Source organism: Diadema setosum, chromosome 2 (genome assembly GCF_964275005.1).
Source record: "Diadema setosum chromosome 2, eeDiaSeto1, whole genome shotgun sequence".
NCBI classification, from domain to species: domain Eukaryota; kingdom Metazoa; phylum Echinodermata; class Echinoidea; order Diadematoida; family Diadematidae; genus Diadema; species Diadema setosum.
The window spans coordinates 22,441,786-22,469,640 of NC_092686.1; the positions used below are offsets into that span (position 1 = coordinate 22,441,786).

Consider the following 27,855-nt stretch of genomic DNA (forward strand, 5'->3'; position numbering starts at 1 on the left):
GAAAAGAATATTTGAATTATACCATTTTATAGGCAAATTGTTCAATAATAATCTACACTAAAATATACTGCTATCTTAAACAAGTGGGACTGTTTCACGTCGATAAAACGCGCAAAAACATGCATCAAATTGCACCATTTGCAACATCAAAATGCAAAAAGTTCTTATCGTGGGAGGGGGGACACCCCCCTCCCACACCCTCCCCTCCCCCCTCGCTCGCTCCGCTCGCTCGGGTTCAGTCGCGTTCATGATATTCAGTGAAAAGAATTAATACAAGAAGTGTATCTAAATTATACCCTGTTATAGGCAAATTGTTCAATAATAATCTACATCAAAATAAACTGCTACCATAAACAAGTGGGACTGTTTCACGTCGATAAAACGCGCAAAAACATGCATCAAATTGCACCATTTACAACATCCAAATGCAAAAAAGTTCTTACCGTGGGAGGGGGGACACCCCCCTCCCACACCCTCCCCCCCTCGCTCGCTCCGCTCGCTCGGGCTCGGTCGCTTCGCTCCCTCGCAGACTAACCGCCCCCCCTAAGATGAAATCCTGGCTACGCCGTTGTCTCTACCACTTCAACCTCCGTTATATAACTTTTACAACACCGACAACAATAAACATTGTCAACAGCAGCACATGTACGCGAGCGACGAAAATAAGTTTTTCACAACACCTCAGACCACAAAATTAACCACGATCTCTACACCACTGCAACCACAGTTCTAACAATGACATCATCAACGACTCCAGTGTCTACATTTTCTCGAGCACATATAGAATAGATGGAATGATAGAATGGCAAAAAAAAAAGAATATTTCAACGTGAATGGCCAAAATAAAACAACAACAACAACAACAACAACAACAGAGTTGCCAATGATAAGTTACGAACTCTATTTTCATGGGTTTGTTGTTATGGTGGGGGCGGGGCGTCGATCAGTTCGAATAAAGATCTTGTTTTATGCTGGTTTACTTATGAATTCATTTCTTCTTTATTTCCAGAGGATTTTGCAATGATCCCCAAACTGGTGTGCTGCAGAGGGGCAAATGTCACTTTCTGACATTCCCTTTTGTTGAAATAGTTAAGTCCTGTGGAAATCTGAGTCAAGTAAAGTGTGATGTCAAGTATTGTGATTTCGGTCCTTATGATCGATGAAGCTTTTGAAATTGACAATATTGATAACAGTTACCAAGGCAAAATTAAAAAGACAGTCATTTCTGATCATATTTGTTTGTTTTTTCTATTATGAAAGGTGCGCAATTAATCTTACCTATATATTACAGCAAGACCATTGTCGAACGGGGCAGAAATTGAGAAAGGAATATACATGCAACTTCGGGGTTGCACGCGACGTTGTTTGACTGCTCGGGGAAGAGTTGCAGTCTCCTATCAAAGATGGAAATGTGTTGATTTCCCACGGAATTATGACATTAAAAACTTGAAAAGAAGTAACGTTGTCGTAAGTTTCCTGGATAAGTGCAGCGTTTGAAGCCACGCTGAGCAAATTTAAATTCCCATCTTGACCATAGAGGTTTAGAGGGGTAACTGTTGTGGGCATGATCAGACCAGAGAGGTGCGCTCTTCCACCCCCTTGATGAGACTATTGGGACGAGACATGTCTGTCTCCACCACTGTACGATATTTTGACATCTCTGAATTGGGGTTAGGGGGTTAACCGCTCTTCTGTTTGATCCTCCATGAATTGTTTAGTCAGTCGTGATTGAAACGGGGGTAACTTCTATATAATTTGCGATTTGTAGAGACATGTTAAAGGCCTGCTCCGTTCCCCGTGTAATAAGGGGCATGAAAGTTGGAGGATGGCTTACTCTGTCAATCATTCCTCAATTAACTGATGTTGATAGATAGTGACTGTAATGTCATCGGTACAGCATTGAAAATATGAAATATGAAACGTATAAAAATGAAAATTAAAAGGTGTGTAAGAAAAAGCAGTTCTGGACCTGATATGAAGTCAAGTAAGTTTCTATGACTACCTCCTTTTTGATATTCCCTATATAGACAGCTTAACCCGAAATATAGCACGAGTTAACAAATGTTTGATTAATTAATGTACCGGTATGTCCGTGTCCGTGTATTGTCTCTGTTTCAATATACTTTCATAAGTCTGCGAAAACACCCATTAAAATCACATTGAAGATTGATCGGTATCGACACCATCACTCGTAAGCTTGGCAAAAAAAAAAAAAAAAAAAGAAAGTAAAATTCGAGATATACCTAACAAGACAAACCAGTAACAAGTGTTAAGAATAACTTACATGAAACAAAGCTCGTCAGTAAGTCCGCTATCAAAGAAGAGCTGATGGTTCGGATTATACACCATATACTATTTTTTTTTTAACCAGTTAATTCATTTCCACATACGTCAAGTAGTTGACTTGACAAATACCAAAAATGACAAAAAATACACGCTCGAATGGAAAAGGTATAAAAGCATAACGACCATGCTTCGATATCATAGATGAAAGAAATCAACAGATGAAATCATGATGCATCTTTCAAAAACTGTATGATACCTTTAAAACAGCAAATATGACTGTCTGCTTATGAGCGTCAGAAACGGAGTAAACTCGCCTTGTACGAGAGTGATTTCCGATATTGACCTAGTTTCATTCTATCAATATTTGCCAACGGGAAGTGGGTATTGTTGGGGATCTTGTTGTGCAAGTATGGTGGATGTTATTTGCCCGAGTAATGTTGAGTAGCATTATACTAATCCTTAAAGGTGACAGGCTAGTAAATACACCGAATCAAAGATCCCTAGAAGACGGACTAAAATTATGTTTATGGCAGATATGATATGAATTTGCAATGTTTATGTTTCCTCATAAAGAATTTCAAGGCTGCAATATTAAATTCCAATGTATGAGGTCGACCTCTTTACCCTTTTAAAGGTATGTTTGTAAAGATGGGCCGGGAGTGGCAGCGAGAGTGATAGAGCAGTGTGTTGAGAAGGGATCGAGCTTTCAGTTCAGCACTTAAAAACATGTTAGCACTCTGATGTGTATCTCTTCTATTACTCTCATGGGGAGCGGTGGAGCTATCAGACTGATACACTAATTAAAACTATGGGCCAGTCTCTCGCACACCTCCCTGAATACACACAGGGGCAGGAAATAAGGAATAGCTAAAGATAACTGGCTGATTAGTTAGATGGGGAAACAAGGTACATGGAGAACTGACGAAAAACAAAGCACGAGAAAGGCATAAGAGGACACAAGTCATCCGGGATGAAATCTTTAGCAGTTACGACTTTGTTACACGGTAAATAGCTCTACCAAGTCACCTCTCTTTTGCGCATTTTAGCTGGATCTTATTGGAACCTGTTCATCGTGTTCTGTGAAACATTATTTACATCGTTGAGTCATTACTGCATACTACACAGGGTTGGTAAACCGAATGCGGACGATATGCGTATTGACTCTCTATTCTCTATGTAAACATTACCTATACTCTAATAACAATAAGTTATGTGTTTTGTCTCCTTTTTTATTGTTGGTGCACTTAAATGCATGTGCATGCTTCCCCGCGTATGTGCAGTATCTATTATACGTTTTAAACGGCAGTACGTGTATTTTGGGAGCACCTGTGAAATAATAATAGTTTTCGAGACCTTCCATCGTTATAAAGGCGAATGAAAGTTATTACCACAGCACAAACTAAAACAGAAATTTCGACAAAATAAAGAAGTAACCAACACCTTATATTTCATATCATGATATTCTGCCGTATTAACGTGATGTTTTGAGAGCATGCCATCTTTGATTTCCATCTGTTGAAATTGAGATGAAGAGGCGAAATAGATGAGGGGGGGGGGGGGGACGGGGAGGGAGTGGCAAATTTGCAATGTGTGGTCATTGGGGTCACACATATAATATGATAGGACCAGTTCAATTTCTTTCAATATTAAGTTTTCGTATTATGTCTGAAATGGCAATAAATCATAAAATTAAATAAAATGTAATAGGCCAGAAGACACGATTTAGACAGAAGGAAATTAGGACTGATTGAACTCATGATGGGATGAAAGATGGGAGAGGGACGATGTCGTGATCGTGATCGTCGTCGTGTAAAGTCATAATCGACAGCATCGTGTGATGTATTAAGTCTAAACTTTACATGTTTGGATGTTGCAAAGCCTTCTGTGTGGCAAAGCGAGGCAAACGTCAGGTTTTGATCAGGAAATGTGTGAAACGGGGATTTCCTATGGATACCAAGGATTAAGTTGAAATGGAATGATAAACATATAAAAGAGGATGTAGAAAGGAAGATAAATGCTTGAAGGGCGGAAGTATATATCTCGCGAGATAACGGTTGTCACCACATTGTAGACAAACGTCTGTGACTCACGGTCAATCAACTGGGGTGCAAGAGAATTAAAAGAGGAGATCTAAATTATTGCCACTTTGCAATCATATGTTAACGTACTTATAGAGAATTTGAATTTACACTTGAAGAGGGTCGGCGTACTTTTGATTAGGAACAAATACCTTAGAAAATGCCTTCCTAAGATGTTGCTTGGAATGTTTGAATCCACACAGTGTCAAATTGATGAGAAATATCAACTATTTTCGAGATAGTGTTGACCGCAGCATAAAAACAGAAGGACAGAAATGCATTCATGACTATGTACGCTGAGAAATGTTATAGGTAATGTGGTTAATGATGTTAGATCAACTTTATATTTTCTTCTTCTTTTTCTTCTTCTTCGAGGGGGGGGGGAGGGAGGGGTTGGTTTTCAACGAAATGTGTGGGATTTTTTTTTTATTGCCAAAATTTCTTACAAATGTGTCTTACAGACAAATTTATCGTTCAAAAAATTTGATACTGAACCCTTAAATGATGGCTTCTGAAGGAATTTCAAGACTAAAGAGGTAAACTGAGGGTTGAATAGAGCTGGAGGACTGATGTTAAAATGACGAAAGTTTGTCAGTTTCTCTCATTTGAAGAGAAGACTCTGTTATCAATGTCCTCATTTCATATTTACAAGGTTTAAACCATAAATGAATCCGACTTCAGAGCACTTAAATGATGACCGACATATGCTGGGAGCTTCCAAAGATCAAAAACTTTCAATTGGTTATGCAATGAGCCAGTTGCGTCGCTATAACAGTGCATACAAATGATCTTTTGTTAGGCGTATACTAGAAGCCCCCAGTTAGAAATTTCGATAAAAAAAACACCACAGTACCCAAACTGAATTGGTCTATATGTTCCCAGAAATTAACACAGACTATCTCTCTAAAACATTTTTTTTTACGTCTGCCGAATGACGTAGTAGGCGATTAGCAAGGCTTTAAAAAAAAAGACAGTCAAACCTTCTTCTCAACAGCGTTGCAACTGTCAAGACCATGCCCTAGTCATTTTATTATAAGAAGACTCACCTGCGGCGAGTTCTAGACGGCACGTGGAGTTTGGAGGCCACTTTCAACCTTTGACTCACGAATGGGAAATCATTCTTGTTAAAATCACCTGCGCTATCAGTTTATTGTAATACCTGGAATATTGGGGAAGATGTCGCAGTAATCAGTGACAGATTTTTTATTTATTATTTTTTTTTTTTTACAGAATTACTCGTCAGACGGTGACAGTTTTCCCGCCATCATTCTCTGTCACAGGTGTCGTCTGCGTTACACAGGTGTGTAAATTGTCACGCCATGCGTGCTGTTGTGCTTGTGCTTTGACTATGTCTTGTCTTTCATCCTGGTCTAGTTTGTGTGTGTGTGTGTGTGTGTGTGTGTGTGCGTGCGTGTGTGTGTGTGTGTGCGTGTGGGTGTGTGTGTGTATTTTATGCAAAGTACACGTTTTTCTTTCTTCAAGTCGACCTTGATCCATGCAGAAAAACACAGCACGCATTACAAAATTAGATCGTTCAGGATGACAGAACAAAATGAGATAGTTCTCGATTGTGTGCGTTTGTGTGAGTTTTTTTTTTCCTTTACAAGTGTAACATCGTACAAATGAGTGACTTTGGTCACAATCATAATGCACATTCTTTGCGGGTGATGATGTCATCAAGTCATAAAATGTAGAATTGACTTGTAAAGTTAAACACAAGAAGTAAGTTTGTTTGTGCGTGTATTTCATCATAAACATGATAAATGTTTATATTTATGCGCACTTTTATTTTTGAGCTATTTGGATGTATGTTGTTTTTATTCATTTGATGTAGAACTGTCACAATCTGGCCTTTGGCTGCGACGACATTATTATCAATAAGCCATTTCAATCAAAGGCCTTCGCATCAAAGTACTTGACAATATTTGTTTATTTTTTTCCTTTTTTTTTTGGGGGGGGGGGTCCAGTGCGTAAGTTATAAGTTAAAAAAAATCGTGATCTTCCTTATGAACTACCTACAGGAATTTTTTTTTTTTTGGAGCTACCGATTAATCCACTTTGCGTTTGTTTTTGTGACCAATATAAACTTTGAAAAATACCCACTATCTTATTTCATTAATCATTTTAATGACTCTTTCAGTATGATGTTCATTTGATTTTGCTTTATTGGTTAATTCAAACCGAATTTGGGGTTTCGTGTGCCTTCAAACTATAAACGCTGTGCAACAGCAAAGACGACAGGGACCACCCGGACCACCCGCATCCACCATGCACAACGACGAAGGGCGCGACAAGCCGCCGCTACGGGAATGTGTGACGATCCCTGTTGGGTGGCGTGCTGCCAAACTTCCACGCCACGCATCTGCCATAACGTATCCGGGCAATTACCCCCAGAGGGCAATTACCCCCCGGCCAAATACTGGTTAGTGGTAAGGTTAGAGTAAAGATTAGGGTTAGGGTTAGGTTTAGGGTTAGGAGTTTGGGTTAGGGTTAGGGTTAGGTTCAGGATTAGGATTAGGATTAGGGCCAGGGGAAGGGTGCGGGGTAATTGCCCAGGGGGTAATTGCCCTAGACCCATAACACCCCTGCCATAAGACTACTTACAAGAGACAAGCCAAATCCCATATTATGACGTTGCTATTCCCTGAATGCAGTTCAAATTAATTTGCTGATATTGTCATTCTTAACTCATGTAATTACAGGCGATAGCGTTTAATTCTGTAGAGCGTGCACAATTTCCTGGCAAGATTAGTTGCTGTCATGCGCGAATGAACACTGAAGCACATTCCCACTTGCACTCCCGCCGTCGTGGCCATCCAACCCCTAAGTATTCATGCCAGGTATATAATCATATTATAGAACAACTGAAAAGAATTCGATAATATATTCTGGCCCATGTGCATGTCATTTCATTGCCTAATGTGGAGTGGGTAAACATGATAGTTCACGAATGTCTTTGAAATGGACCATCTATCGCTTTTCGTGTTGTAGAGAACATAGTTTCAAACTAGTGTATACGAATTTCATGCCCTTCAACTTTACAACGGTTAATTGAATTTCCTTCGAGAACAAAGCTAAATGTTTGCACATTATCCAAAATTTGCATCAGTTAACCCTGAATATCACAGTTGACTGCGCTACATACATTATGATTGTCAATGGTATTATAGAAATGAGGACATGTACTGGACGCTAAAGGTTCGTGTCTCTTTTGAAACCATGAAAATTGGATTCCTTTCATAAGCTGGTATATTGTGGAAGTCGTTGATTCAGACGTTTCTTTAAAATAATAGAGCTAGAAACTTCTTTATAATGGAGGGAGGAGTAATACTCTAGATTTCCAGTGAATATATTCGGACTCCGAAAAATTCCAACCGCTATTCTCAGTTAACAAGGGAAGGCGTACTTTCAAGTGACATGTGATAATTTTTCATTTCTTTATCTTCAGCTATAAGGTATATTACAGCAAGATTTCATACACAATGTTGAAAAACATTATTCTTCCCCCATAAAGAATTTCGTGATGTTTGCAAAAGGGATATACGGCCTTTTAAGGGACAGAAGCCTGCAAGACTCCGTCACACTGCGGCGCAATGCCGTCACCACTGGCAGCCCTAAACTCTTAACAGAGCAAATTGTAGCAATCTCTTTGGTTGCGGGAGCAGTTGGCAATTTCCTGCTGATTCCTGAGCGGAAGACATGCACGAAACAATTCATCTTTGTTCTTCTTCAGCTTCTTCTTCTTCTTCTTCTTCTGACATGAATGAAGATGAATAACATAATAACGTTAAACAAACCTGGAGACTCTTTTACTTAATGTTCTTCCTTTTCCATTGAATTGAGAGAGGGAGAGAAGGGAGAAGCTATTACAGTGATTCTTTCTTTAATACTTCTTCCACTTGTTACATTATTGCAGCCTCCTTATTGATTAGATTGTATTAGGTGAGCTCAAACAAATTCCCAACTTATTCTCTCCCTTTTCCGTTTTTTTTTTCTCTATTGTTGACTATAGCGGAAGCCTATACAGTTTAGCGTGTACAAGCAGTGATTCTTTTGCAACTGAACATTAATTACATTTAATACACAACAACATCATGCTGACAATACAGAAGTGTCTATAGCAAGATAAGGAGGGCGGGTATACACGCTGTTCTCGTCTTTACAGTGTAACCTTCCCCTCGGCTACAAAGCATTCAGTATCAGCAGCTTCTCTTTTTTTACTTTATTTTTCTTTTTTCTTTTTTTTTTTTTTGCGCGGGAAATGCTCGCACGTCCTTGCCAAGTCTTTACCCAAACTGCGTAATCCGCGCCCTGGATAGCCGGCGAAGGATTATGGAAGATTTGCCATTCTAGAATGCGGGGAAACATCCTTTTTTTTTCTGTCTGGAACAACGGTAACTGTAATCGATCCATTTTCTAGCTCATTTTATAAATGGGCAAGACACTATGACGAAAAGAGGAATCCGGGGAAAATGAGGCAACATTAAAGTAAATCAAACCATGAACTATAATCATGTTCTTCCACCCCTTGTCCTCTCTATCAAGAGCGCCTTTCTTCTCCTCGAGCTCGCGTATACCTTTTTTACACCTCATCAAATATGACGAAAATTTCGATATCGGAAAGTCTAATAAAGAAAGGGCTGACAAACATTGATAATTCTAATAATGGTGATTATGATATGGTAATATCTGTCTTGATATCATAGAAAATAATGATATTTATATGATCATTATTCAGGTAGCATTGACAATGATAATACAAAACTTAGAACGCCGAATGGCCATCATTGTCTTTTAGATGTTTTGTAGCAACATTATCACAGCAGCATGGTATGAAAGAAATGAATAAACAAAACAAAACACTTTCATAATAGAACCGATGACTGACATTTTGGCTGCCGACATCACTGATTGCTATTATACTAGTATACTCTTCCCATCGCAATGGAAGATGAAACAACAAACAAAAATGAACACCCTTCATCATAAAAAAAAGACAAAATCTGATTGAAACTTCATTATGTTCAAATTTTTACCGGCACTCTATACGGGGAGTTAAATTATGCTCTATTTGCGTTTATCAGACATGTTCGTAGGTGGAAATATTACAAGGCATGAAAACAAGTGGGCTAATGCCATGCACCAAGCACACAATATACGACCTGACAACCATGAGTGAACTTGTCAACAAGAAGAATGCAACGTTTTCAAAAACCGCAAATAATGATAAGCACTGTTTGATTTTCCCATGACATCTGTCCTTTGACAATACATAGTGAAAAATAGATGAATAAGATTATTAAAAAAATCACGAAAACAAGTACTCGTCACAGTTGCAAACAACGACACCTGTCTCCTCACTATTCAATGTGGGTATCACTTAAATTCCCCGTTTGCTCGTTGTGCCTTACCTGGCTATTCCCGCGGCAACGCGCTTTCCGGTAAGTTGTATATCAGCTTCTGTTTGTTATTGTTTGATAACTCTTACTTTGCCCTAGACTTCAAGACCTCTTAGTTGTTTAAACCGACGTGTGTCTCAGACCTACCTAGTATTACTAATGCCTGCATTTCTTCAGATTGTATTTAATATTGTCATTTGTCAATTGCATAGTGACTAGTCGTCGTGATAATTATTATGCACAACACGATCGTTCCATACTCGACAAACTAACCAAGGAACAAAATCAGTACACATTCGATACCTCGGCAATCATCTGGATTTTTACAGACACCTCACTTAGATTTTGTGTAACGGTTTTCAACTAATGAATCTATTTTCCCAATTAAATCATATCTATTGTCTTTCGTTCCGTTTAATTCTATCAACGTCGATGAATGCTGAAATTATAGATTTTACTCCTGGAGGTGGTAGCTTATACGACACCGTATAGTACGCATGTACAGCATCTTGTCACTATTGCTACTGTATACAACAAACTTCCTTTTCTCTCTTTTGTTCAACGAAAGGTGTTTCATTCTAGGACACTCCCAATGTTTAGTATCCCCTCTCAACACCCCCCCCCCCCACCTCAATCTCCCTGTTTCACTGGCCTTTGTCACTCACTATGATGGCGCCGAATTACGGGGATATAAAGTCTGCGTGCCACACGGGTGGTCAAGTGAGACTATCCCGTGGTATATTGGAGGCGAACAAAGGGATGAGCATAGCTGCAGGTGTGAAGCTGAAGGACTGACATTATATCGGAATAAATGCCGGATAATCACCTCGCCACTCCAACGTGTAATCGTAGCTTTCATGAGCGTAATGCAAACTACAACAAAAACGTGGACGGCGAGGTGTGACGGCGAGGTGTGAAATCGCGATACCACGAAATAAACACACCTATCCGTGGCGCCACCGTAGACGTATATCATAGTACATTATACTCTAAGGGTGCCACCCAGAAAAAGCAAAAGATGAATGAAATGCTACCACCCTACTTAAAGGTACTGTTTACCGTTGGGGGCAGTGACTCAAAAAATGCTCGAGTTATCACATTTGATGCATATGTGTAGGTCAATTGTATCACAAAACGTCCTACCATATAAAAATTTTGCCATAAAGCCTAAAATACTGTATGGGGAGATATCACAATTTTTCTCAATAAACCATAACTGTAGATGGTTTATTCATAAAAAAAATTACTATAACTATTGTTCACGTTTTGTATATTTGACAATACTTAACATTGATTATACTAATTAACATTTTTACTTTGTTTGATTGTTTGTTTCAATTCCTAACTCACATTTTAAAAACTATTTAGAAGCAGTAAAGCTGGGTTTTTGTTCATCTATATTCAAATGGTTAATAATGCCTTTAAGTCAACCCACTTACGTCCTCACGTACCGAATGAAGAGTAAATAAGACTGCGTGAAGTAGGATCTCCAGTTTAACCGGTCATCAAGGCACAAGTCCAGATCCGGCGGACATAAAGTTTATGTCATCGAAACCCACTGAAATTGTTTAAATGTGAATCAAGTTCCTCAACAAATCCCCAAAATCTTGCCGTGAAACGCATTTGTGCACAAACAGATGGTAAAATGTCTTTGGTTTCCTTCAGAGACCATCCATGGTTCGGGTTCCACTGTGGAAATATTAAAGATTGCATGTAAGCTGAAATTGTTCAGTTAGTAGAGGAAAGGGCGACTACTATTGAAAAGTAATGATTACTATTCTTGAGACCAAAAAAAAAAAAAAAAAAAACTGAATTATAGGTGTACAGAATCTTAGGAAACAGCAAAATTGGAGTCACAGTAAGATGTGGTAAGAATCACAAAATTTAACGTTGACGCCTGTGATGAACAGGTTCAGTTTGATCTAATTTTGGCTTTTCAGACATAGTAATCTCGTGCAACTGTTGGTTAGCATCCCGAAAGTTTACGTCGGATCGATTCACAAACGTCCCCCTTCTTTACCCAAACAACCATACCTGCACTATGGAATCAGACGTGAATTTGAAACTGTCAACATGTTTTATCTATAACATGCTTTAATAATCCCAAGGGCCCGAATTCACGAAGGTGGTACAAATAAAACCATGGTTTATACCATGGACAAAAACAATGGAGCGCCAAGTGTGGCATGGAATATTTCGTTACGAAATCAGTCATTTCATCGGTGAAATGATTATTTTGTAACGAAATGACAACGTTTTGTAAGTAAATGAACATTTCGTCCACGAAATGATAATTTCGTTAACGAAACGGTCATTTTGTCGACGAAATGACCAATTTCGTAACGAAATATTCCGTGCGACACTTGGCGCATCATGGTTTTTGTCCATGGTTGAAACCATGGTTTCATTTGTACCACCTTCGTGAATTCGGGCCTGGTAACTCCTTGACAGGCGCGCCGGAAGCAGTTTTGGATTGGGGGGGCAAACATTGGAGGGGGCTCACGATAGACCATACATATGTTACACAATATACACATACACACACACACACACACATTATATATGTATATATATATATATATATATATATATATATATATATATATATACATATATACATATACATATATATATATATATATATATATATATATATATATATATATATATAAAATACATATATGTGTGTGTGTGTGTATGTAAAGTGGCGTACGATGGCGGGTCGAAACATTGGGGGTGGGCACCTTGTGGAAAAGTAATTTTGACGGTGTGTATGCATGTCATGTGCGTGTGTGCGTGCGCAATAATGGGACTACAATACATTACGGAATGTGATACATTCAAGAACGCAGTCATTGACCAACATTGTAAGTTTTCCTTACATGGATTATGGAATGACGGTGTGAAACGACAAATTAAATACTGTCAGCAACATCAGGAGAATTGCATAACAATAAAATGCGAGCGAGCGGAGCGAGAGAGCTTGAAAATTTTGACATTTTACAGTCCCAAAACTGCCGTTTGTATAGCTATATCTTTCGCTTTGGAAATTAAGGGGGGGGGCATCGGGCGCAACTGCTGGCAATTACTGGCAGCAACATTAGGAGAATGGCATAACCATTCAATGCGAGCGAGCGAAGCGAGCGAGCTTGAAAATTTTGACATTCTACAGTCCCCAAACTGGCGTTTGTAGCTTTCTATATCTTTCGCTTTGGAAATTAATGGGGGCGCATCGGGCGCAACTGCTGGCAATCACTGGCAGCAACTTTAGGAGAATGGCATAACCATTCAATGCGAGCGAGCGAGCTTGAAAATTTTGACATTCTACAGTCCCCAAACTGGCGTTTGTAGCTTTCTATATCTTTCGCTTTGGAAATTAATGGGGGCGCATCGGGCGCAACTGCTGGCAATTACTGGCTGCAACATTAGGAGAATGGCATAATGATTCAATGCGAGCAAGCGAAGCGAGCGAGCTTGAAAAATTTGACATTCTACAGTCCAAAAACTGCCGTTGGAAATTAAGGGGGAGGCGCACCGGGCTCAACTGCTGGCAAGTACTTGCTGCAACGTTAGGAAAATGGCATAACGAATAAATTTGACGATTAATTTTGACATTTTACAGTCCCCAAACTGCCGTTTGTAGCTATATATATATATATATATATATATATATATATATATATATATATATTTAGCTTTGGAAATTAAGGGGGGGGGGGGCCCAGGCTCAACTGCTGGCAATTACTGGTAGCAACATTAGGAGAATGGCATAGCGATTGAATGCGAGCGAGCTTGGAAATTTTGACATTTTACAGTCCAAAAACTGCCGTTTGTAGCTATGTTTTTTTCGCGTTTATTCATTTATATACATATCTATCTTATTTTATCTATTTTTATTTATTTGTTTATTTACTTATGTATTTTTTTTTTTTTTGGGGGGGGGGGGGCTTTTTGGGGGGGCAAAAATGCGTTTTGCCCCCCCACTTTTTGGATTGGGGGGGCGGCCGCCCCCCTGCCCCCCCACTTCCGGCGCCTATGCTCCTTGATAATCCTCATTCTACACCATTTTCCATGACGAGTCAAAGTTCATTTCATATCGTTCTGTGAGATTTGCTCAAACTATCAACAAACAACCAACAATCCACCAAAATGAACTTCAGTTTTATATGAAAGGTATGAACAAGGGATACGTAGTGAATTCCTAATAAATGGTAACAGTTGGCTAATGTATCAGAATTCAACTTTGTTATGTAAAGAAGATTCTACTTCTGAAATCGAAACGCCCTTTTGTATATCCGCCTGCCTCCTCTCAATGTTCTCGGAACAGTATAGTCTGCATATCACTTTAACATGAACTTGGTTGGCTCGTTTTCTTGTGGCGACATTTCTCAGTGAATTTAAGGTCGTGTTTACCAGACGAGACATCCTGTAACGTTAAATGAGCCGAATTCCTTTCTAGACTCCCTTGATTCTCTAGCCAAAGAAGGTTGGTAAAGCATCCCAGGAACTGCGGGTAGAGGCTGATGCACGTTTATTTGGCTTGTTTATGTTTGCGTGTATACCGCTTGTGTAATGGTGTGTAAAGACTGACGTTGACTGGAAATGACAGAGGAATTTGATCGAAACCCTTGAAATTGTGGATGAACGAAATATGACTGTCAGATGGCAGACGGACAGGTTGGACCAGGCGGGAAAAGATTACGGCGGGAAGGAAGCAAGCAACTGCTACTCCCAAACTGTACTCGAGAGTAGTTCTATCCAACAGAGCACCTGAGCCATCCATACGGTAGTAGACAATGGAAAACGGGTCCATAGCTCAAGGGATTCATGCGTACAAAACAATTGCGCGGGAATATGAGCTTGGCGGTAATAGAATAAGGGAACATAAAATATGAGGCAATTAGTGAAAATATTCCTATTTTTAAAAAAAGCACTTTCTTAAAATCATGGCGATCGCCTGATAAACAAAGTTTACGGGACGTATGTATTCGTCGATGTGTCCGCTTCGTTCATCCATTTGTTGTGTTGACATACTGCTACATAATTATGATTAAATGTAGGTACGGATAAGTTGATCTGTCCACACACCAAGTCATCAGTATCTGGTCAATAACCTCCGAAGTGACCATCACTGATCAGTCATCATCTTTCGCTTCTCACTGCCAGCCTGCCTTCCCTTTTTCTTCTCCAACCGATTACTCACCCATCAAGAGCAACTGTTTAAAATTGTTTCGGCTCAGGTATGGGCCTAAACATTGGCGATATTCTCTAACCGAGCTTTCTATGATATTCGAATCAACAGCAACTACAACAACAACAACAGCAACAACAACCAAAAAAATCCTCATGCATAAGCTTGAATTATTGCCCTCACTATCAAGTTACATGTATGTATATGTGAAGGGATATTAACCATGCTATAGTGAACTGGTTCTGAAATAGTAAATTTTAGCACTACTGTCTGTGCTAAAATTGAGTCTTTCAATTCCTGTGAGTCATAGCCTTTCTATCTTTTTTTAACAGATTTAATTGTCACTTTAAAGAGCTATTTCTTTTTTCCACAGGTTAATTTTGCACGATAGAAGAAACACTGCTGGCAATGAAGGCTTATGCAGCTCAGATTTAGCAAACTGCAATAACACTGTTGGTAATGCCTGGAAAGTTCCGTATCCACTAGTGGTCATTCTCATCATCAGTGATACAAAAACACGTAGCGTATTAGAGGAAAAAAAAATATCGTAGTTCTATCTGTATGGCTTCTCTCCTTGAATGTTTAGTGTCCGATCCCTATAGCATAATGTAAATTTTTTAATTTTGATTGTCAATTTCAGTATCTCGTATTCCGAATGAATATGCTTCAGTATTTTTGTGAGAGTCAACTAAAAGACTACGTGGTTGTGTAAATAAGAAAGAATCAAATGTTTGTGGCGTAAAATGTAAATTACGGACACGACTCCCTTCATGATATCAAAAAATTAATGAATCAAATGCATCTTCTGCTATATGTTCCTGTTTGCGAGTGTACGTGTGTGCGTGAGTGTATTTACATTTTATAATCCTTTCACATCACGGTTAAAACATTTGAGCTCGCCTTACCATGGTTGTCGAAAGAGTCACGGAATGCACTTCTCGGCTTTTGGCACTATAAATATTTGACTCAGACGATTTCGCGTCGATGAAGTCGGAAGGTTAGAAATACTATTCTTGACCTATGTCAAGTCCCTTCAATAGTTAAGTTGCCATGGCTACAGTGGGCTTAAAAGGCCACCACCTGGTGCATGTCGTGTATGTTGCAAAGAAACATTTATGTCTAGCAATTGAAGGCTACACTCTTCAATATCAGCAGAAAGTAAACTTCATATTCCACGGAATCTTGCTGTATGGTTTGAAACACATTTCCACTCGAGTACAATAAAATAGACCAAAATAGACATGCTGATGTGCTCTTGCAAACAAGATAAAACACAGACACGGCAAGAACTCTCTCCAAAGTATGAAGAGCTGTAAAGACAAAAAGGTGAAAGATGTTAAAGTTATAAATTTCCCATCTCTTTCTCGTTTTTTATTTGACAGTTGTTTTGCGTATAAACACTCTAAAAACACTCATGAGGATACCGCAGTGAAAAATGTATTTGTAAGTGAGAAAGAAAACAAACCGTGACATACATCTCACATGCCTGTCGGAAATGGAGCAAAGAATCAAAGAATTAAAGAATTCAGTCTTAGTAAATGCTCTGTCGAGCTCTCTTGACTGCGCAGGATTAATTGAACTGGCTGACATGATTTTGATGCACACTATAAGTAATACATGTATCCCGGATGTATCTTTCGTTACTGCTCGACATTCCGAAATCCAGTGTAATCCTGTTTTGTTGTGACGCACCTGTTTACGCCCTCTTTAGCTGGCTGCATAACACGGCTTCCCCCTCGATGAATCGACTTTACTCATGTGACGTCGTAATATATGAAGTGAAGAGAACGGAAAATACATATACACACATTGGACAGCATCTACTTAACGTCATTTATACTTAATAGCTTAACTGTCATGCACAAAACTTGCATGAAATACAGATAATTAGTTTGTAGCATTCACAGCTCTAAGCACTTACATCAAAAATTCGAGACTGCTATGTAATGTGAATTCGAACTTAGACTCCTCAATCACAGCAGGGTGTAAAAAGATGTAAAAAATGATTGTATTGTTTGTCACTAAGTTAGAATGGATGCTCATCGATTTATCGATATTTTTTTTTGCAAGTGATTGAGAGAGAGAACTTATGTACTATGTTCGGGCTGAAAACATGACACACACAAAAAAGGGAAAGTAATAAATAGTATAGGCCTATCAACATATATTGTCAAGAATCACTGATATAGTTGAGATAATCAAACACACCTAACTTTTGAATGCAGTTGCGTCTACGGGTGCTCGCTGTGTGCCATGTGGCCCCACTCAAGTATAATCTTGACCTCACATTTACCCATGTTAACTATTGAAAGCATGCAATACTCTCATTTACAGTGGAGGTGTCCATCACACATCACTATGCAGACGTGCTGGGTTGTCGGAGACAGGGTCAACCTGGATGGTGAAAAGTTGAGCGTCGAGTAGTGGCGGGAGACTGCAATCAGATCCGCAAACACATCTCCTAATCGTGTTTTGAACTTAACATGATTTCGCCTTCAAATTTCTTTAAAGCTCCCTTCTCTTTTCTAGTAGCACAAATTGTTAAAAGCCCATGAGACAGGTTATACAGGGGAAGTCTTCTTTAATCTCATATATCTTCATCCTCTTCCCCCTCCACTTCCCCCACCTCACCCCCCCCCCCAAATAAAGGGGGGGGGGGGGATTCCATTCCCATCCTGGACAAGACCAACCACGTGCAATAGATATGCAATGTTGCTTATGTCCCTACTTGGTATTTTGGATTTAAACATAGAAGTTAAGAGCTTCTCTCCGCAGACGACGGTCTGGATGCCGGTATTTCAATGTTGTAAGAATACCTGAGGGAGTGCTAAGGCGGGATCATATTTCACAAGCACCGCGATATTAACAGGCTGAACTTGAGGTTGCTGAATTCGTATGATACTGGTGATAATAGCTCCCATGCTAACCTGCAGCTGGCAGGATAACTGTGGTGAGAGTTAATGGCCCAGGAATAATTGCCCCAAGATTAGAACGTCCTGCCATAACGTCAGCATGCAACCTCCATAAAATATATGACAAAAAACAACAACAACAACAACAACAAAACACCGTGCATTTCAGAATCAACTGTACGAAGACGCCAATGAATATTTACCAGACAACCTGCCAGATTAAAAGTCTGTACTAGCCAGGAAAACTACAAATCTCACCGCATATTGCACAAAAGTTTGATAAAAAGTGCTTGATGTTTGAACGTCGTTAGCGTTGGTTTCGATAAAGAAAAGAATGCGTAAATGTGCGGTTCAGCTTTCAAAAAAAGATGGAATGTACTTGACCTATGTTAGCAGACAGCTCAGGTGGCGTTGCCTTGGCAACAAAGATCTTGAATATCTCTTGGTCGAAGCACATGCGATTCGTTTTATCCCGCAGCTGAGATTGTTGGTGACTTTCAAGAACTACATAATGACCGCGTGTCTCCTTCTTACGAGCTCGAGTTACCGTTCAGTCTCCTCAGCTTTCAAATGAACGATTTTTACAGTTATCATGCTTCATGTCATTCCATAAGAATCTGTCATAATTCTGTGGTACATTGTTTTCTGTCTTTACTTAATTTCATATATCAACTCATTTCTCCTGTTCCTAATTTTTTCCACTCCTTATTCATCTTCTCTTTCATCTTTACCGTTATCTTCTTGTTCTTCTCTTCAATCTCTAAATTTGCTTCTTCGTCACCGTTACCATCACTATCACCATCATTATCTCACAATCATCATCGGAGATAGCAACATCGTCACCGTCGCTATTTACATCTGTCTCCTTGGTGATATGGCATGCTCTGCCTGGTCACCATGGTGATACTCCTCTATGATCGCACCTCTAAAGGTGGACTTATGTTAAACCTTAAGGTTCAACCTAAAGAGCATCCGCAACATGAGGAAATCATTCTCACGTCATGCGGTTGTCACCTAGCATCTTCACTGACAATGATCAGAATGAACAGGTTGTTATTGTTCTTATTACTTTATTTATATGGTTGTTTATTACTGTTATTATTATTATTATTATCATTATTATTGTTATTATCAGTAGTAGTAGTAGTAGTAGTAATAATAATAATAATAATAATAATAATAATAATAATAATAATGGTAGTATTATCATCATCATTATTACTATTATCATTATCATCATCATCATCATCATCATCATTATTATTATTGTTGCTGTTGTTTCTTTCTCTGGAGATTTTGGATGATCCTGTCATCACTCCGTCCATCGACGTTAATTAGATTAGCATATCCTCTTCTCGCCGGACCGTGTTAACCTTACGTGCCCTCCCTCGGAATTTTCGCTGTTTCCTCTGATGTTTGGATCGTGCGTCGATGGACGTATTCGAATGATTAATGTGAAACATCACTGAGCATTCGAGTTGACTTCGGGGAAATAGAGCCGAAATTAAACAACATAGCCTTCGAAGCTTTTATAAAATCGGACGTATAGTAATACATTCATGGATTCTAAATTTCACTTTTCCCAGCAAAACTTTAGTATAAGTGACAACAACATGTGTCATTTTGATGAGGTGACATTTTGTCTCCATCTAAGTTACATATTATGTCCCTTGATTTCTAATTGTTTGTTCGATTGTGTTGACAGCTCCATTGCTCTATTTGACTTGACTCCTTATTTCTCTTGATTGTCAATTATAGGGATGGTATAGTTTTGGTTGAGGTATAGGAATTCAGATTTTAACTTTTTACGAGATAATTAAAAAATTACTTATGGAATATGAAAGAGCATACAATCTTAAAAGGAATTCAAAGTTTCTTGAATGAAAATCGGTCTTGAAATGGCTGAGATATTCAAAAACAAAATAAAACAAAGTATAATCCTAATAAAAGATGAGTCTCACCTTTGATTAGGACCTCTTTGTTTCAAGATATCTCACCCATTTCAAACCAATATTAATCAAAACTTTTAATTCCTCTCAGAATTGTATGCGCTTCAATATTTCATATATGTGGTTACTAAAGTATATCACAAAAGGTTAAAACCTGAATCCCACCTTCAGCAACGCTATACCATCCCTTTAAAGTGTAATGCCCCTTTAATTGTCAAATATCTCTTGACAGTTAAGCTTGACGTAACCGGGGAAGTTCTATTTTGGAATCTTCGATGTAACGAATGTCATGTCCTTGTTTCATTTTCCTGCTCGTGAGTGAGAACTTAATGATCTGTCTCTGTTTCCCTAGGTTTGCACTAGCGAATATCTTTTTGTTTTTTCAACAACAAATATGGTGATTTACGATGTCCACGATTATGTCATCATTTCCTTAATTATGTAGATTACGTACATCAGTGTCCTAATCTAATATGAACATGGATGAAGTCAAAATGAGGTCACATGTTATTTTTATGAAACAACAATTCATCTTTAGTCTTGGGTATCCAGCGCACTTTGACATGCAGTGTATCTAACTTGCCACTATGATACAAGTGTTCCAATCCTTTATCAACAACAGTATCAATGTTCAAAGATGTAAAAATAGTAGGACATCATTATGTAAAGCGAAAAGCGATACACAAGACCACAATCTCGTTTATATCAAGAGATGTTTCAAATCTGGTGAAACATAATTATGACAGACGAGATTAATTCAAAAATTAAAAAAGAACCTGAAATATTGCCGATTCTTCTAATTGTGACATGCTGATCGTTTCAGGCAATAAGCGTCGTCTTTTCCACATACCACTGTTATATTTTCCCAGTGCTTGGTGCATTGTATTATAGCAGGGACTCTCATCTTTGGCTCGAATAAAGCACCATCATCTATCCGCCAAACAACCTTGATATGTGAGGCCGAACTTGTACCCTCTACAATGGATTTCAAGGAGATCGAGAATGTGATACTATTGTAATGTGCAAACAAATCGACGGAATTGTGTGCCGGTGCCTTTTGAAATTCTTCGCACGTTCTTAAATACCCCTTGAATCAACAAAAATACAATGACTTTTTTGTTTATTTGTTCTTTGTTTGATTTTGTTTTTTTTGTTAGTTCATATGAACGAGCCAGTGGGAATGTGCTTGTGGAAAATGGATCCGGGTTTCTTTTAGTGTTTTTTTTTTTCCCCACACGAAAGCAGACCGCAAGTGGTGGGGTATAAATGGGTCGCGTTAGTCACGGTTTGATTTGATCGGGAACAACCCCGTGAATGCGCAAGCAAATTCAGTCTGCCCAGGTAATAATACCCCGAAAAGGCTGGATCCAGAGGTAATGCCGCTGCAGGTGATATTGTGTTAGCTGCTTCGCGTATTTCACCGCCTGTGTGACATGCAGAAAGGGAGTCTGTTAAAAATACAACGAAAGAGATCGGCGGCTAGATTTGGATCTACTTTTTTGATTCTGCGTGACTGGCTGTGCATGGTAAGGTTTCGCGATTCTTACATCGTTTTCTGTTGCGTTTTACAGCTTCCAACAACTGTCCAAGGCAGTAGCTGTCATACCGTCATATTTCCGTTTATTTCATGAAATGCCAGCTGACCTGAAGAATAGATTAGTGCCTTAGAATCTGATATGTTTGCCTGTTTTCAGAGAATCATTATGTCATATTCGTATCTCCCTTATGTCGTGTTTGACTTTATCTCTGACTCGCAGTGTTGTGTTAGCTTCTTTTGCTATACTCTGGAGAGTGAAGTTGCCGTCAGTCCGTGATAGGGTCCTATAAAGTCATATTTTAATTCTGGGACTTTGCTATACATCACAGTTGAATAAAACGTGTGTTCCAAAACAGGGTGAACAAAGTGAAAACAAAGTGAAATACCATGACGTCGAAATACTGTTTGCCAATCTGATGAAATATGCAATATGGCGAATGCTTGATTAAACTTCAAAGTCCACCTGTCATGACGCAATTAACATGATCTTATGTAGACATACATGTATGTCAACACTGTTGTGGGAATGAGAAAGTCCAGATTCCTTCACGCACACTGGGCGAAATAAAGGCAAAAATGAGAAAGGGGAAAATGTATGAAACCTAAAGAGCACGTTCAATATTTGCTCATGGTATCGCAGGCCATTGGGAATCTAAAGCAGCCTGCTTGAAAATACGCGCCGTTCGTGTCCTGTTATGATGCCAAGATGTTGTCGGAAAAAGTAGCTGACAATTCAGGAGTGAGCTATACACAATAGCTGGGTATGTGTGACCAAACAGTGATCTTTTTTTTTTTCAGTACAACATGTCTCCATCTTTCAGAGCTCTGCGGTGACTGCGAGCTTTGACGAAGAGACTAACAGAATGTTTGGAGTCTGCAATGCGAAAGATAGGACCTAAAAATATGAACATTCCGGAAATACATGGTTTCACGCGCTTTCACAACACAATCATACAGGTCGAAATCACCCGGTACAAAATATACAAACTTGATGAGGTTAATGAATAGTTGATAGTAGTACTAATAGTAGTAGTAGTAGTAGTAGTAGTAGTAGTAGTAGTAGTAGTAGTAGTAGTAGTAGTAGTAGTAGTAGTTGATATAATTGTTACCATGATATATTATAATAATGACTGGAATAGTTAACAATTCCATAATGGTTAATGAATTGTTATCTACGACGCATTTTACAAAAATCCATACAAGGTAAGGACATGTTTCAATCTCCCGTTTTTAATTTCATTACAAAGGAGAAGATGAAAAGATATATAGATGTGTGAAGATCACTGGGCGTCTTGTGAGGCGATTATGCCACAATCGCATGAAATATTCGTCTTATGTGGTAGCGAATGATGCCACTGTTTGGTGAAAACATATTCAAATTCGGTGGCACGACATTTGCTTCTGCGACAGCTGCTCCGTTCTTATTGTGGTGGATTAGGTGAGGATTAGGATTAGAGAAAAGGTTATGTTTGGCTAACTTCGGGTGCCGATATTTCATGGAAGCAATATTGTCGCAAGAGCTAATGTCATGGAACCTAAAATCTACTATTCACTGACTTTCTTATTTTACGTGTGAGTTTACAGTAGCTGGCAGTAACCCTTTTTGTGCCAAGGACTGAACTTGGACAGTGACTACAATGCTAGTGTGTTTTCTGTGCCTATCTGGACTCAAAGCACCCAATGGGTTAATGACGATTCCCCCACCCTCATAGTGCGATTTGATTCAATTTATCATAGTCAACCTGAACGTGCGAGTTGAGCTTCTCTTAGGCCTACTTCGAGTCAACCGTCTGTGTCGATTAATTTGCTGCAAGAGCATTTCCTGTTGCACTCGGTGAGTTTTGGTCGGCGAACCCCCTTCCCCCGCGAGTTCTTTCGCTTTCCACAAGATGTTCAATTATTGTTTCGTTCATAACAGTTTGCATCAGAATAGACCCTGTAGAATTTTACTCAAAAATTCACTAAGTCCTCCCACCAGTGATAGGTAGAGATTAAAATAATGAATATACCCCCCCCCCCCCCAATATGCTCAATATCGCTGGAATTTCGGCTGCTGATGTTATAATTTACGGGCATATTATGGCATGTTGTGATATGTTGAATAGGACCTCTTAGACATTCAGTGACCCTAGGAGACATTCTGCCCTGCTTCCCAGGTTTAGGGTCGCATTGGTCTTCGCACATTTTTACCCCCATAATGGTAGAATAGATAATCAAATCGTAAAATATGTGTGTGTTCGCGAGCTTGCCCTTCTCACATTAACAATGAAAGTGCGTGGAAGAATGCTGTGTCTCCGGGTTTAAAACGTACACTCCATGTTTGTGAAATATATAATCCAAAAGGTAATCCTGCCACGTGAGATTGTACAGTCTCTTATATGTGTCCTAGCTTTGTCTCTGGCATTATTGTAAAATATGTCTTCACCCTATCACTCTAATAATGTCTAATGGTTTTTAAAGGGGATGGCTAGTAAGTGATCAGTGGGAATCAGTGGGAATGCTGGGGGTGATTGTTCCAATCCTTGTGGGATTCATTTAAGAGTACATTATATATCTATTGTTGTGTGAAAATTGAAAAATGAATGGTCTCAGTATCGGGGCGATCGTTAACGGCCCGTTAACGATCGCCCCGTCACTGTACAGACATGCTAACCTGCACATTACTTGAATATGAGACCATTCTGAAGCAAATAATTTTCACACAACAATTGAATCCCACAAGGATTGGAACAATCATCCCCAGCATTCCCGCTGATTCCCACTGATTCCCACTGATCAGTTACTAGCCATCCCCTTTAAAGTTTGCCATCGCGACCTACTGAACAACCAGTTTGGTTTGATTGGTTGTTGTTTTTTAGTAACTTTACACGTTTTTCAATCATTTACCTCAAATATATATCTTAGTGAATGACGATTCGTGATTATATTCAGGTCACATACGTAGCCGAACAGCATGTCATTTATTTCACCGCCACATTGGAACTTGATTAATTTGTTCCCACTTGTAGTAGGAAAGGTGGAACAGCTTTTGTGTCATCCGCATCTCCGATGATTCATACACAGTCACAAGATCGTGATGATTACGTATATGAACTCGAGTTAACCTAACGACAGCACAGACGTAAATCAGCAGAATGAGCTGAGGAAAACATCAAATTACAAGTATGCTGTACCAGAATCATACAGCTGCTAAAATCAATGGTTGTCGTAGTCGCCGAATTCAGCTTTCTACTAATTCTAGATCTTTATGGCAAGTTTGTCACCTACGCAAGATTTTATCTCGACTAGTCACACATGGACGGGAATAGACTACCGGAATATACTGTGAGCCATAAGCTTGTTCATTAGCATCTGCATTATTTCTTGATAAGACGAGTCCCCCTTATAGCAACTTAGTCAGTCTTTTCTGGTGACGGAATGCAATTTAGAACAAACCATGAATGAAGGATAATGACCGATAATACATCGCCGAAAAAGTTGCATTGTTATACAATATCAATGAAACTTGCTTAAACAGTAGGAAATTGTATTTCTTTTTTTGGCCTGCCATCAATATCTATTTTCTGGAGAGGATATTTATATAACTTATAAATGACATGCGAAAAAAATGTGCATCAAATATCAGAGCAAGTTGCACTAACCATTGTGGTCGTGAAATGTATCTAGTATCAGTCCTTGAAAATTCATATATTTTTTTAAATTTTCATTTATGTGTCTCCATTTTTAATTTGCATCACTAGAAAAATTTACTTTTCGAGTTCAGTACTAACTGAACGAATCGTAGTATACCTAGGTCACAGTAGAAGGTAATGCTGCTCGGGGCGACCATTTTTTTTATATTTTTTTTTTTATTTGCAAATCCTGTCTTCGCCACTTTGATCAGAGCAAAACTGTGGAATGAAAAAGAAAGACGTCAATTCGACTTTTTAAGCGTTACCTAAAGTTTTGGTAAACCACCAGGAAACGATGCAGTAAGAAAAGCATGAGCCAGATTCTTGCCGAGCAATATGACCAAACGGCACGTGAAGAGGTACAAAAGTCGTCTAAAACTTCCCAAAACGCCAATCGCTGCTGTTAAGTTGCTGGTAATCATTGTGATGTTTCAGTGCGAATTTAGATTGTTTTGTAGTCCTAATATACGTAATTCCGTGTAGTCATACATTTCTTAAAGTAAAACAAAGAACTTCGAACTCTGCCATTACCATTTCAACATCAAATATCAGAAGTTAATGGAATTGTAAGTTAAAGTGGGTTCGAAAGAGACAATTTTGGCGTAGCAATTGCATTTTGTAACGACTGTCAAAAATGCAATAAAGATACAAACGTGTGTTCCAAAATTAACATAACATATATCCGGGGGGAAAAAATCACTAAATGTTGTGATTGATGGTAGACGAATGCTTTCAAATGAATCTAAATTGTCATATCTATTTCAAATTTTGTTTACAGATTAAGATCACTATTTGACGGTAGTGACGCAAATCGCCACAGATCATTAAGAGAGTATGATGGAGGTATGCAAAACCTTTCATTACCTAAAGAATTACAATTGAATGCCTCTCACGTCAGAGTTAAAGAAGTATAGAAATAGAATTGTTCTCAAGGTCGCCGAGATGTTGTTTTTGCTTCCTCGTCTACACAATCACGAAAGATACGGACCATTGCGTATTCCACTAATTTGGAACATTAATATCCTGTCTTTTTTAATAAATATCCTGTCTTTTTTGATAAATGAATATGCTGTCTTTTTAATAAATGAAAACAGTGAATGACTTGACAGGTTTGTTGAAGGTTGTTCATTACCAGTTGTGCAAAGCTGATACATAAAGAATGCTGATCATAATACAAAGTTATTTATCGTCAAGGACAGTGATGGCACGCTTTTTATAACCAGTATGTCGATGAATGGTGCGAGAGACTGAATAGATTGCGAGATTCGTGACAAGCTAAAAGTAGCATGCCTTTGAATGCAGACCTTTTTTTTTTCTCAACTCACCTGATGACGTCATGTCGAGACAGTGTTTACACAGCAGGTATAGTTCGTATTGAACATCCCTGCAATAACACAAAATCATGTCGAATCAAGGTCAAGTAGTGTAAAGCATGGAGATCAAAGGACGGCGATCAACTATTCTACAGAAAGAAAGAAAGAAAGAATGGAGACAAGATTTGGTGAAGAGACTCCCCTGTCACTTTAGACAGGTCGCTGATTTTTGTTTATTTTCTTATTTCCTTGAACAAATTTGCAGCTCTCTATATTTTTGTAGACTTCTTCGTTGCTTTGTTTAATATGGCCAGTTCTTTCTCTCGTCAAATGGATATCGTAAAGTTAAACTTCAAATTTAGGATGGGAAAAGACATTGATTTTGTTTATATGGTCATTTCTTTCAACGAACTTATATCTGTCAATGTTTGTTCTTCTACTTCTTTGCTTGTCCGTTCTCTCTCCAATGGGTATCGTCAAGTTAAGTCACAAAGTTAGGATGGGGACAGTTAACAACCGTAGTTATCTTAGCTCCATGATCAGTGTTCCGTGCACACCACACTTGTCATTATTTCCATCTTTGCCACCGGAAATAGAAATAAAATGCATCGGTCTTTTGTCTGCGTCCATTTTGAAATATCGTTGCCGATAACAAGGAACTTCCCGAAACTGAACTTCAGTGAATTGAAAGACGAGACAGCTGCTGTCTGTACTATGTGTCTCATCTTTGCAGATGGACTCTCTTCAGGTGCAGAGAGCGAGCTTTGGGTATTTAGTTCCCTGGAAACCATTCGGGCAAGCATGCATGCACATCTTGAAACTATCGTCATCAGCCTGTCACCTATTATTAGGGCGGATATCCGCTCCCTGGGGTGCCTCATCACGGTAATAATATGATGCACCATTGTCTTCTGTCTGAATGTCTGTCTGTCTGTCTGTCTTTGTTTACCATCGTTGCAGGACCGTGCTCAGGTGACAATGGACTTTCGTCTGAACTTTCACTGGAGCACTCTGTTGAGTCAGGTTATACAAAAAATGCAAGACTCAAGTTCAGCCACAACATTCGGTTAATTTTAGACTCTGGTGTGGCAGTAAAGTCACGTTAACCCAATGCGCCTCTTGTAAAGGGTGTGAAGGACGGGCGTCGTTTCTTGCGTAATTGGATGATGAAAGAGATTTCTTCTTCCATTTATTGGATCAGGGCCATTCAAAGTGATGTCATGGGTATGATCTGTAATGTTCTGGCGCGGTGAAAGGATGACACAAATCGAGTCAGAGGTACTCTTCTTACATCGTGAAAAGAATGGATGTTGTCGCACCGACGAGCTGAAAACGCCAAATCATTTTTCTGCAACATTTTTTTTTTCTTTTCATCCGTCACATCACTGTGAACCAGCGCTTTTTTATGCAAAGCCTACGTGAGTTCATTGATGCTCCCTCGTCAATCTGAATAGTGTCTTAAATTTTAACTCTTGTTTGCGGTATCCTCAAATATCAAACCGTTGTTGATGTCTGTATC

At 38.9% G+C, this 27,855-nt stretch overlaps 1 protein-coding gene across 1 annotated transcript in view; it reads left to right on the top strand.

The window, feature by feature from the left end:
- Positions 1-27,855, top strand: part of LOC140240881 (uncharacterized) — a 78,677-nt gene that overhangs the window by 16,467 nt on the left and 34,355 nt on the right. The window lies entirely within an intron of this gene.